Source organism: Calonectris borealis, chromosome Z (assembly GCF_964195595.1).
Source record: "Calonectris borealis chromosome Z, bCalBor7.hap1.2, whole genome shotgun sequence".
Classification (NCBI taxonomy): Eukaryota; Metazoa; Chordata; class Aves; order Procellariiformes; family Procellariidae; genus Calonectris; species Calonectris borealis.
The window spans coordinates 63,295,767-63,308,956 of NC_134352.1; the positions used below are offsets into that span (position 1 = coordinate 63,295,767).

At 41.7% G+C, this 13,190-nt stretch overlaps 1 protein-coding gene across 10 annotated transcripts in view; it reads right to left on the bottom strand.

Annotated features, from left to right (window-relative positions):
- ERBIN (erbb2 interacting protein) overlaps positions 1-13,190 on the bottom strand; it is a 132,778-nt gene that overhangs the window by 74,630 nt on the left and 44,958 nt on the right. For 9 of the 10 annotated variants that reach the window (XM_075137239.1, XM_075137228.1, XM_075137234.1 and 6 more), the window contains one exon: positions 9,174-9,230. The gene's annotated coding sequence lies outside the window, so the exon portion shown is untranslated. Of the gene's footprint in view, positions 1-3,031; positions 3,141-9,173; positions 9,231-13,190 lie in introns of those variants that run through there. The other variant, XM_075137233.1, reaches the window with a different exon arrangement.

The following is a 13,190-nucleotide window of genomic DNA, read 5'->3' on the forward strand; positions in this document are numbered from 1 at the left end:
GGATTGTTTCCCTTCCCACAAAACAGGGAAGTCTAGCAAGCAGAAAAATCTTCATTTCATAATATACCACAACATCAGACCATCTGAAGGCACTAAATCAAACAATGTAAAATTGCTTTATGTATATAACTAGATAGATAGATATCAGTTCATATACTCTATCCCGTTTGAGACTATGAATGACTTGGAGCACTTTAAAGTTCCAGAATTGATAAGCAAAGCCAAACTGATCAAGGGGTATCATGGCACTTGTTCAAGGAAGCCACAATATCCAATAAAAAAACCTTAAAAATAAATTCTGCCATTTGAAATTGAGAGTTCTCTACTTCCAGATACATGTTTCCCCCTCCCCAACTGATCAAACAGCAAAGCATCTACTACCAGCCTCTGATTTAATTACAGCTGTCAGCCCTCCACTGTTACAAGCAGCGGTTGACACTTGCTAAAAGCCAGTGAAGTAATAAGTGGAGAATACTGTGTAATTAATCAATATTCAGAAAAAAATTATCGGAGAAGCTAGGGCAAAGCAAAGACTACAATTATATCAGATCTATACTATAACAACAGTGGACTGTGTCTATGTAGTGGGTTGACCTTGACGGGCTGCCAGGTGCCCATCAAGCCACTCTATCACTCCCGACTTCTCTATCTCCTCCCCCCGAGCAGTGCAGGGGGACAGGGAATGGAGTTGTGGTCAGTTCATTACATGCTGTCTCTGCCGCTCCTTCCTCCTTATACTCTTTCCCTGCTCCAGCGTGGGGTACCAGCCCTCCGTCTCTGGACGGGAGACAGTCCAACTTCTCCAACGTGGGTCCTTCCCACAGGCTGCAGTTCCTCACAAACTGCTCCAGCATGAGTCCTTTCTAGGGATGCAGGCCTTCAGGAACAGACTGCTCCAGCATGGGTCCCTCATGGCGTCACAAGTCCTGCCAGAAAACCTGCTCCAGCGTGGGCTCCTCTGTCCACAGGGCCACAGGTCCTGCCAGGAGCCTGCTCCAGTGTGGGCTCTCCACAGTGTCACAGCTTCCTTCAGGCGCATCCGCCTGCTCTGGCATGGAGTCCTCCATGGGCTGCAGGTAGATATCTGCTCCACCATGGACCTCTGTGGGCTGCAGGGTAACAACCTGCTTCACCATGGTCTTCACCATGGGCTGCAGAGGAATCTCTGCTCCAGTGCCAGGAGCACCTTCTCCCCCTCCTTCTTCATTGACCTTGGTGTGTGCAGAGTTGTTTCTCTCACATATCCTCACTCCTCTCTCCTGATTGCTGTAGTGCAGCAGTCTTTTACGCTTTTTTAAATACGTTGTCACAGAGGCGCTACCAATATCATTGACTGACTCGGTTTTGGCCATCTGCGGATCCATCTTGGAGCCAGCTGGAACTGGCTCCATCTGACATGGGGGCAGTTTCTGGCATCGTCTCATAGAAGCCACCCCTGCAGCGCCCCTGCTACCAAAACCTTGCCACCTACACCCAATATAATCTATAAATGATGAAACATTTTTACTGAATAGAATAAAAATCACTGGAAGCAGAAAAGCAAAGCTTAGGTTTGAAAGACCATGACCAATGAAAGAAAGCAAGATCAACAGTAAGCTTGGATACACACTAAATATTAATGTAGAAGAGTTTCATCATCCAGTGAAACATCACTCTTTCCTGGAACTCTTTGATAATTCCCTGCACACCCCCATCTTCCAAATATCTGGCAGCACAACAGCACCTGCAATCTGCCAGAACCTCATGGGAACTGTCTACCTATCGTTTGATGAGCATTTAAAAAAAAAGAAAAAGAAAAAAAAACTCACAAAACACACAGCCCCCCAAATATTGCATTTCTATGAAAATTCTGAACTCTGGCTTGTTACAAGTAGAATTTCAGCTCACAGTAATTTTGTTCCTAATCTCTGTTAATTTGCTCTAAAAGCAATAGTTTCACTGAACCATTAGTTCCTTAAAATTCCTGTCTGATGCTAACAGGATGTGACCGCTCATGCTCTAAGCTGGTGAAAGGATTTTTTCAACCCTTCAAGCCTTTCAAAAGGGTGTTTACCAGTTACATCAGCAGCAGAGCTGAAAACGAAATCAGCTATCAGATATTTATACAGAAAGGCACGAACAACTAGGCACAAAAATGTCTGGTCAGGTACTTTTTAGCCCACTCCACTATCTACAAACAAGTTCAGAATTACGGAGCTGAGGATGTGTAAATACAGAAAAGGGAAAGATTGTGTAGGGCAGCACGTAACCTAATACACAACCTGACAAATACAAGAAGGCTTATTTGGCCAACTGAAGAAGTCTCAACATACCCTTGTTGAAACAAAGAATTATGAAAAAAAAAAATTATTATTTATTAAGAATCTTATTTAATCCCTTAAAAAAAAAAAAAAAAAACAAAAAAAAAAAGAATTGATTACTTCCTCTACATTAAAAAAATCAGTTGGAAATTGAGTTTCCTGTACTGGACATAAAAATATGAACCAGTTTGTCTTTAGAGATGTTAAAGGTTTTTCTCTTCCTAAAGCAGCAACACGCACCACAGAAGATACCAAGACACAGGCTCTTGGCTTGTTGATGAAAGATACTATATTGTGAAAACTCACAGCACAATTTAAATTAATCTCTTCCAGCTAACAGCAGCACTAGTCCTCATGAATTTGGGTAAACTGTAAACATCTCAGCACTTTAAGGAACAAAAAACATCCTTGGTTCTTACAGTAAAGTAAGAACATGATTATCCTTCATTCTTTAACCTCAGAAATTACTTGGCACCTCTTGCTCATTATGAAATCATGTGCAGAAGCTGGGGGGGCGGGAGGGCGGCGCTTACGATTGGTTCAGGCTTCTCCTAAGATCAATCCACGGATCTTGGATGGGAATGGCGAGGTCTTAATTTAACAGACAGCAAACCCTAGCTTGGAATTTTGTTTCTCTGCAATCCTTTTTCTTGTTCTCTTTAGGAGAGGAAAGTATGGCTTAACTGGATGGCCACTGACAAGGAGCTGAAACATGAAAAGCCAGTACATACTGTGAAGAGACTGCCTTTTTGTAAGAGGCACTGGCATTCTCTGGTTGAGGTGTCGAAGCCTCATTTGGTGACAATGCCAAGTTCAGGTATTTTCACCTCCTCCTCCCTCTCATCCAAGCTATTTCCTTCTGTCTTGTCTAGAAAAAAAAAAATTTTGCAAAATTGGATTTGTTATGTCATTCATTTCACTGAATGAGACTGGCAAACACTCAGGTCAGTACAAATCAATGAACCACAGTGCTGCACCCTGGGGGAGAGAACAAGCGGTAGGAAATAAAAGGGATTTTGGAACCATTTCACCATTTTAATGTGAAGCCATAGTCTGACCCTCTTTGCTCCTGATATGAAAACAATGCTCAACTGCATCCATGGCTGCATGTCCTCATGCAGGCAGGGAACACCCAAAACCATACTGTACTTGCTCACGTACAGCATTCAGACCAAAAGAAATAAAAGCCATTACTCATGAAACAACAATGGTGAATGGTGACAACAGGAGGAGGAACATTACAGGAGTTTGACCCTTACAAATCTATGGGCCCTGACGTTATCCACCCGAGTGTGTTAAGAGAGGTGGCTGATGTCGTTGTGAGACCACTGTCCATAATCTTTGAGAAGTTTTGGAGATCGAAGGACATTCCAGAAGACTGAAAGAAGGCTAATGTCACCCCCATCTACAAGAAGGGCTTAAAGGAGGATCCAGGAAATTATAGGCCCATCAGTCTTACTTCAGTCCCTGGGAAAGTTATGGAATGAATCCTCCTGGGGGCTATCACAAGTCAAATGAGGCACGTGACTGGGAAAAGCCAGCACGGATTCACCAAGGGCAAATCGTGCTTGACAAACCTGATCGCCTTCGACGACAATGTAACCTGCTTCGTTGATGTGGGGCGAGCAGTGGACATTGCCTACCTGGATTTCTCCAAGGCTTTCGATATGGTTTCCCACAGCCTTCTCCTAAAGAAACTGATGCACTACGGTCTAGACAAGTGGTCCATGCGGTGGGTGAGGAACTGGCTGACAGGCCACATCCAGAAGGTGGTGATAAATAGCTCCTTTTCAAACAGGCAACCTGTCCCAAGCGGGCTCCCCCAGGGATCGATACTGGGCCCAACGCTGTTTAATATCTTCGTAAGTGATCTGGATGACAGGATCAAGTGTACCCTTGTCCTCATTTCAGCTGGGATGGAGTTGATTTTCTTCCTATTAACTGGTATAGTGCTGTGTTTTGGATGTAGTATGAAAATAACGTTGATAACACATTGATGTTTTAGCTGTTGCTAAGTAATGTTTACGCTAGTCAAGACTTCTCATTTTCCCGTACCCTGCCAGGTGTGCGGGGGGCTGGGAGGGAGTGTGCCTGGGACGGCTGACCAGTTGGCCAATGGGCTATTCCATACCATATGACATCATGCTCAGCATATAAGGCTGGGCAAAGAAGGAAGGAAGGGGGGGAGTTCAGAGTGATGGCATTTGTCTTCCCAAGTAACCATTACGCGTGATGGAGCTTTCCTGGCGATGGCTGAACACCTGCCTGCCGATGGGAAGTAGTGAATGAATTCCTTGTTTTGCTTTGCTTGCGCGTGTGGCTTTTGCTTTCCCTATTAAACTGTCTTTATCTCAACCCACGAGTTTTCTCACTTTTACCCTTCCGATTCTCTCCTCCATCCCACCCGGGGGGAGTGAGAGAGCGGCTGTGTGGGGCTTAGTTGCTGGCTGGGGTTAAACCACGACAACCCTGATGAAGTTTGCTGATGATACCAAACTGAGTGGGGAACTGGACACTTCAGAAGGGAGAGCCACCCTGCAGGAAGACCTGGATAGGCTGGAAGAGTGGGCTAACAAGAACCTTATGAAGTTCAACAAGGACAAGTGTAAGGTCTTGCACCTGCGAAAACATAATCCAGGAGTGCAGCACAGGCTGGGATCTACCTGACTGGTGGGCAGCTCTGTGGAAAGGGACCTGGGGATCCTGCTGGACAACAAGCTCAATATGAGCTAATAGGGTGCTGCTGCAGCAAGGAAAGCAACAGGATGCTGGGTTGCATCAACAAGGGCATCACCAGCAGAGGCACGGAAGTCGTTATCCCGCTCTACTCAGCCCTTGTCAGGCCACACCTGGAATACTGTGTTCAGTTTTGGGCCCCGCTATGCAAAAAAGATGTGGACAGGCTGGAAAGGGTCCAGAGAAGGACCACAAAGATGATCCAAGAACTGGGAAGCCTGCCATATCAGGAAAGACTGAGAGAACTGGGTTTGTTCAGCCTTGAGAAGAGAAGGCTTAAGGGAGATCTTATCACCATGTTCCAGTATTTAAAGGGTGGCTACAAAGAAGATGGAGACTCCCTTTTTACAAGGAGTCACATGGAAAAGACCAGGGGTAATGGATACAAGTTACTCCTGGGGAGATTCCGACTGGACACAGGAGGAAAGTTTTTCACAATGAGAACAATCAGCCATTGGAATAATCTCTCCAGGGAAGTGATGGATTCCCCAACATTGGACACTTTTAAGATTCAGCTGGACAGGGTGCTGGGTCATCTTGTCTAGACTGTGCTTTTGCCAAGAAAGGTTGGCTCAGATGATCCTTGAGATCCCTTCCAACCTGGTAGTCTATGAAATCTATGAATGTTAATAAATACAGTAAATAATAACCAATTGTTAAATGCAAAAATATGAAGGATGGTTGCGGCATTTTTTGAGAATAAATAAAGGGAACAGAGAGGGCAGAAATCAGTTTTGCTTTTACTGATTCAAGAGCTGCTAGGATATAAGCAAACCCAGCAATACTCTACTCCTAGCTTGCTGAAATACAAAACTCAAAGCTTCTCTTGAGGCTAACTACTTTCCAAGCTCTCAATGCCTATATATATTTAAAAAAAAACCCAAAACCAAAACCAAAACCCCCAAAACCACAAAGAAACAAAAACACCCACCCACCTTCCAGGGCCAGGGCAGCAAGATAATTTCAGGTAGCTCCCAGGAGATCAATGCTTAAATTATCTGTTTCTTGTATTCTATGAAGTAAATTCTAACCAGATTTCAATTTACTATTTCTATTTTCTTTTGCTTTAAAATATTCAGAAATCCTTTACACAATTAAGATCTGAAGTTCTTCATCAAACTATTTTATAAAATCTCTTTACTTAGTTGTAATGGTGTTGATGGTATCAATAACATTTTCTTGGTTCAACAACAGCATTCTCCCACTTTATTGAAACTAGAGACTATCTAACTAGATATTTGTTGCAACAGTTATTTTCCAGCTTAGAAATTTACCTAAACTGCCTATGCTACAACAAACCTGAAGAGTTATTATGACAAGTAAAACCCACCCTAAGTATATCAAAAGAAATCTTTGGAATATTTATTTCTATTCATTTCTGTAACTTTAAAAAAAGCAGCAACACAACAAAGCAGTGAGTACTTGGCATTATTGTGCCAAAAGCTTAACAATGACAAAACCAGATTGACTTTGTGGAAACAAAACAACAAAAGTACTTTTAAACTGAGAAAAGAAGCAAAAAACCTCTTGGCAAATACCTACATAATAAAATATTCTACTTCAAGTACAGCCTTTAACTGAAATGCAGTAATATCAATATTCTTATAATCCTAGACCAAGGCATCAGTAAGGCATAGGTATATGAGAGTACAGACCTGTAATTTAAAGCAAGATCTATTACAGAAACATCCTTAGCAAAAAAAAAAGGATGAGAAAAATTATAGATTAAGTTTACAGTAAAATATAAATTTTAAAATTTTCAGATACCCAAATAACTGTAATTTTGGCGCTTTTTTAATATTTATATTTGAATAACTACACAGTAACACACACACCCTGTCACTATACAACCGCAGCCCAGGTAGTTGCAACTTAGTTTTCACACATTTTCTTTTGCTCTTTTTGTGAGGCAGCCCTAGACACTAACTTCCATCTGGACAGCCAAAGTATCCAAGTGCCACTATAACATCTCATCTGAAGAATGGTCTCTAATTGTATACCATTAACGACGCTGCCGAGATCAGCATTAGATCTGAGCTTCATTTCTGATGTTTGACCTGATTGCATATTTTTTGGGTAGATATTTGTAATGTTACTAAGAAAACATTAAGAGGAATAAATTGATTTTTAAATCCACTGTGCTTGAGTCTCATCTATTTCTCTTCCCCAAATCAAAAAAAGCCATATAAAGTCAATAATATCTACTATGACAAGCTGAAATTTGAAGAAAACTGTAGGAGCCCCTCAAACCTTCATGGAATATTCAAAAAACTGAGTTTTTTTAAAAGCCATGACATTGGTATTTCAGTATTTCAACACTGATGTTTTCAAATGGCTAAAGAATTCCTTTACATTATGGAACTGACACGTTTGGCTTTTCGTGTTTGTCACTTTTAAGTTAATACACTGCAGGGAACATGAAATACTTATCCCACTAGGACAGTGAAGTGAACTCCATCCCCCACTAGCCCCCATATCCTTTTTTTTTTTTTTTAAATGTGCAGTAGAAATAATCACAGCTACTGTACAGCTTGTAATCACAGCTATTTGGTACAGCTAGCTGTATCAAGCTACTTCATAACTGCTTTGCTTTCAGAATCCACTAATTTCACATTAAATAATTCCATTTTCTTTCACTATTGCTGTGAAAAAGATCCATGGAAACAAACAGGACAACCTCCTGACTTTCTGTACAAAGAAAACAATGAAAATTAAACACACAGAGCAATCTGACCAAGAGATGGTAACCCTCTGGAAGAGGTATAAAACCATATCAAACCGCTTATGCTTCAGGTTTACTCCTTTGGGGGATTATGTCTGGATCTACTGTATGAATAAATGCTGTGTATCACATACTGTTAACATCTATTCAAGCAGAAAGGAAGAGATACCGTCTTAATTCCTCCAGGTATAACAACATAGTCAAAAGAGATGAACGAGCATAAGGGAAGAGAAGGGAAGAGGCACCGCTAGTCATCTGCACTCTACCTTATGGAAGAGTAAGCACAGCTGAGGCAGTGCAGCGACAGCACAGTTTCTTAGCTCAGCAGAGAATGCCAAAGCACAACACAAAGCCTACAGCCTTCTAGACTACACAAAAGGCTGCAAAAAGCGAGCATGTGCACATGCTTCTATCTTCTTATGTATGCACTGTTTGTAGCAATGCCAGATAAAATACGCAGAAGATTTTTGTATGTTTTGAACTGACATTTTATAGTAAATCTCAAAATTCCAGTCACTGAAGTGTCAATATTTATTAGCATTTCCACAGTCTGAGCAGCACTATTAATAAAATCAGAGCAGATGGAAGCTGCTGTCATATGTTGTTGGGTTTTTTTTCCCCGCAGGGGTCATGGTGGGGTATGCAATAACAACTCCTCCACAGAAATTCATAGAGAAGTTCTGAAAACAAATACTGGGCATTCTTTTTATTCATGAGAAACACTTGCCTCAATATGAGGCAAAAGCAACCTAGTGCCATCCGCACTGGCATCATTTAATAAAGAAAAAAGCTGATTCTGAACATGTGTTGCTTTTCTATAGAGTTTTAAACACAAAATTGAACTTTATTTGGCTTCTTAATATTTTTCATGTTCTTAAGTATGCTCTCTAGCAAAAGAATGTTAATACACCAATAAGACAGAAACAACATGATACGATGTTCGCCTAGGTTTTTTAGATCAGCAAACCAGAAAGAAGGACAGTAAGAGGCCCAACAAGCATTGAAAGCATTTTTTCAAGCATCTTTTATCCAACTTTTTCAAAAATATGCTTATGTTTCCTAAGAACTAAAAAAAAAGTTGCTTGAAAGAGTAGTATAAAACGCTAACGCTCCACAAGCCAAAACATTTAATAATGGACATTGAACTTTAAAACAGAAATATTTTCTTGCAATTTAGTTTCCCATATATTCCCCTTTCTATATATGCACACAATTACATGTAAAAACATGTCATTCACTTGGCTCTTCAACAGATATTTGTAAGTAAAAATTTCCCTTCAGAACAACAGGAGACGATACAGAATAAAATTCAAGTGCTTTGGGTGATTATTACAACATATGAATAAAGAAGAGGATTTCTATTTTAATATATTGTGCAGTTGGTTCAGAAGAAAGAAAAATACCACAGTACTTACCACAGCGTTACCTTTTTCTCCCTGCTGCTTCTTCCCTGAGCTTTCAAAGCCAACATTCTGTTTAAGACAAAGGTACAAAAATTTTAGTCAACCCTGTCCCTACTAGATAAGAACAAACTGATATTTTATCATATTGGATATTTATTTTGCCTTCAGAGTTTTGGTTTAGTTTTTTAAAAAGAAAAGCTGTACATTTGTGTGAACAGTTAGCTTTAAGATTTCAGAGAACTTGAAAGACTTTCAAGACAGTAAAAATTACATATATACTTTTGGGGGATATTATTTTGTGTGTGTAACATAGTACAAAACATTGCTTTTTATCCTACTTTAATTTTGATTTTATAGCATTCTGTCTACAAAGCCGTTTCATTTCTACCCCATTTTAATCACTGTATTAAATTATTAAATGTCTTATATTAGATATCTCTTGCACACAGTTCTAAAGCAAGTTAAGAAAAAATATATCAGAAATTAACAGAACGCAAGAGCACCACACTTCTGTATCACTAACTTTAGGAATTTTTTAGAAAGTTGCAGCACAATTAATAAGGTATATCAGATCACTGATGCTGTCTTCACTGAAGTAGAACAGTTATACACAAACAAAAACATTTAGCACATTCGACTGAACGCATTCAAAATTAGTGGATGGACCTATGGAAAGGTTAAATTTTGCCTCCAACAAAGACAGAAGTAGAACATATCTTCAGAGAGATTAAATGTCACTATGGTCAGACAGATCATCTAACTGAGCATGAAGTCATGTAGAACAGCTAAGGAGCTGAGTCAGGCAGAATATAATCTGCCAAATTTGTAGTATCTAGAAAAAAATTTAAATTGTGGGGAGCACAGGAAGTAGTTTCATTCAAAGGATTTACCTATAAATTGAACTATATTTTATTTCTTTCAAAAAAAAAAAAGCAGAACCAGCCCATCGTAAAGTCATCATAAATATGTCCTCAAAAAATCCTAAAACCGATTTAAAATCAAAATTGTTCCAGGAGGAATTGAAGTTCCTTGGTTTGGGGTAAGAAGCAAGCAGCAGTACAATCACAGAACAATTAACTCCTTAGGAAGTCAGGATTGTCACAGCAGGATCGCCCTATAACCAACTTTCACGTTCTGTGTCCTATTTCTCATTCAGGAGTCACTGGTGCCAGCTTCCGCATTTGTACCAAATGGACTCCAATCCATTACACCGCATAAATCTATTCATTTATTCTCAGTAGAAGGACAACCAGGACATGCAAATAGCAAGGGGAAAAAGTAATATAGGTAAAAGTAATACTGAAGCCTCAAATCTTCGAAGTTTCCTGCTGAAAAAAAGTCTCTATCAGTTTAGCCAGCCTCAGAAATACAGAACAGCAATCCTCAAGACAATTAAAAAGATCAAGAAAGACAGCAAGGATCAAACCAGATTCTGAAACCTGGGGTCTCAGGAGAGAGTCTGTCAAACTGCCACGGCTGCATGCTTCTTTCCTTTCCCATAGCACTTTGCTCCTACTGAAAAACTATTTAATCTTTACAAAAGCTACTCAGAGGCACTGTACACAAACTCCCAAACAGAAGAAACACAGGTTTGCAATAGCTCTGCTAGGATAAGCAGAATGAATCCAGAGAAGACAACAGTGCAGGACTAGGTCTGACAGCAGGACAATCAGCCAATTGTGCCTCTGGAAAGAAAAATGCATAAGGTCAAGACTTTGCAGGCAGAGCGTTCAGACTAGAAAAATGATCAAAGAAACAGCTAGCCCCATAATCATCACAAAAACAAGAAACAAAAAGGGATTACTCTTGCATAATTTCCTGACACCTGTTAGGCTGCCCCTGTTGAAACGCCCAGAAGAATAAAATCCAGTGGTAAGGAGCCATTACTGAATCATGGCCTAGACAGGTGCACTCTTCACTGGGTAAAAAACTGGCTGGATGGCCGAGCCCAGAGAGTTGTGGTGAACAGAGTTAAATCCAGTTGGTGGCCGGTCACGAGCGGTGTTCCCCAGGGCTCAGTACTGGGGCCGGTCTTGTTCAAGATCTTTATCAATGATCTGGATGAGGTGATCGAGTGCTCCCTCAGTGAGTTTGCAGACGACACCAAGTTGGGCAGGAGCGTTGATCTGCTGGAGGGTAGGAAGGCTCTGCAGAGGGACCTGGACAGGCTGGATCGATGGGCTGAGGCCAACTGTATGAGGTTCAACAAGGCCAAGGGCCGGGTCCTGCACTTCGGCCACAACAACCCCAGGCAATGCTACAGGCTTGGGGAAGAGTGGCTGGAAAGCTGCCCAGAGGAAAAGGACCTGAGGGTGCTGGTTGACAGCCAGCTGAACATGAGCCGGCAGTGTGCCCAGGTGGCCAAGAAGGCCAATGGCATCCTGGCCTGTATCAGAAATAGTGTGGCCAGCAGGAGCAGGGAGGTGATCGTGCCCCTGTACTCGGCACTGGTGAGGCCGCACCTCGAATATTGTGTTCAGTTTTGGACCCCTCACTACAAGAAGGACATTGAGGTGTTGCAGCGTGTCCAGAGGAGGGCAATGAAGCTGGTGAAGGGCCTGGAGCACAAGTCTTATGAGGAGCGGCTGAGGGAACTGGGGGGTTGTTTAGTCTGGAGAAGAGGAGGCTGAGGGGAGACCTCATGGCGCTCTACAACTACCTGAAAGGAGGTTGTAGCGAGGTGGGTGTTGGTCTGTTCTCCCAAGTAACTGGCGATAGGACGAGAGTTGCGCCAAGGGAGGTTTAGATTGGACATTAGGAGAAATTTCTTTACTGAAAGAGTGGTCAGGCCTTGGAACAGGCTGCCCAGGGAAGCGGTTGAGTCACCATCCCTGGAAGTATTTAAAAGACGTGTAGATGAGGCCCTTAGGGACATGGTGTAGTGGGCATGGTGGTGTTGAGTTGATGGTTGGACACGATGATCTTAGAGGTCTTTTCCAACCTTAATGATTCTATGATTCTATGAACTGTTTGCAGACTTCCAAACGAAGCACAAGGAACTCACCTGATCCCAACCATCCAGAGGAGATAATCAGCATGTGGGATACGTGTGCATGGAGGGAGGAATATGCACCACTACCTGGATATTTCAGGTCATCCTGCTTTAAACAGCTATACACTGAACAAATGACAGCAGTTACAGAATCAGACAAGAACAATGAACCCACTGCAACCGATGTCACCTTAATGTCACTTGAAACTGCGACACTGAGTCAGATAACCTTAAACCTGGATCAGAAGAGAACAACTAAGAGTGTACTGTAACTACAAGCACTGATGAGTCTTCAATAGCAGGAACTCTCCAGACTTCCACACATTCGCATCGCCACGTCCAGTTTGCAGGAAAGCAACAACAATCGCCCAAAGAAAACAGACCAGGGTATTCGGACGAGTCCAAGGCCACCATGTACCAGGACGTCAACTAGCTCAGATCACCACTTTCCTATTCGTTTTGCAAAAATGGTAACAGGTGCTTTAGATGACTAGTGATAAATCACCCTCAAGGGAAAAATACCTAATGAAATCTTACTTAACCCTATCTAGCACATGATATCAAACACATCACACTGAATCTCAGTGTCCGTCAGGTTTCTCCAACCAAAAAGGCACAGCGGAAGAGCCCTAGCTCTCAGCTTCAAGTATGGGAAGACTACTTGGGGGAACTATCACATGTGTTCATCCTGTTCCTACTCTTCCTGGATTATAACTCAACTGCTGCTAGAAAATGCTTGCCAGGTGGACTGCCAGTCTGCTCCAGTACAGCTGTTCTGACCACTTCACTGTACCTTGGAGGCTGCTCACACCTCTAAGTATTTCAGTTCCAGCTTACCACTGGTTTTAGAACAGTGAGGCCTGCAATTGACTCAATAAACATCTGCCTTACTACAATTTTCACACAAATGCATTTCACCTCAAATCCTTGTCATTCTTTCAATTGCTTATTGGAGGACTTTGAACAGATATTGATGCACCCAGAACACTAGTGGTAAATTTTCACACAACAGATCAGGAAACAGGGTTATGCTTCAG